The following is a 699-nucleotide window of genomic DNA, read 5'->3' on the forward strand; positions in this document are numbered from 1 at the left end:
GGAGGGATAAATTCAAGATCATATTTTGGCTCTCGTAGACTTATTTTCATTTTCTTCAGCTTTAATTTGAATTTGCATATCAGTAATTGATGGTCGGTTCCACAGTCTGACCCTGGCCTTGTAGCATAGTGGTTATGAATCGGGCTGCGAACCTCCAGGTCAGCAGTTTGAAACTACCAGCTGTTCTTCGGGAGAAAAATAAGGCTCTCTGCTCCCATAAAGATTTATAGCCTTGGAAAGCCTGTACAGGGTTTCTATGAATCAGAACCGACTCCATGGCACATAACAACAACAACAACAAGTTGCCAGTAAATCGGGCATTTCTAACCAAGCAGTATCTATATTAGAGAGTAAAAAAGGAAAAAAAAATTTTTTTTTGATTAAATAGACAGTTATGACTTAAGAAACGGGAATGAAAAACCTTATGTTGAGATTAAAAATATTTAACACTATAAAATACATACTCCTACCGTTAAAAAACTTGAAGGAACATATTCATGTGACATAACCGTATTGTCAAGTGACAAATGAAACTGAAAATCATGTGTCCTATAACTATTTAGGTAGTCCTGGTGTGGAGTTGTAAGATAAACACTAGATCTTAAGGTCAGTTTGAGGCACAAGGTTGTTGGCTCAAACTCACCAGTCACTTCTCAGAAACCCTGTATATGGTTGCTATGATTTGGAACCAACTCGATG

The sequence above is a fragment of the Chrysochloris asiatica genome, unplaced genomic scaffold (genome assembly GCF_000296735.1).
Source record: "Chrysochloris asiatica unplaced genomic scaffold, ChrAsi1.0 scaffold00088, whole genome shotgun sequence".
NCBI classification, from domain to species: Eukaryota; Metazoa; Chordata; class Mammalia; order Afrosoricida; family Chrysochloridae; genus Chrysochloris; species Chrysochloris asiatica.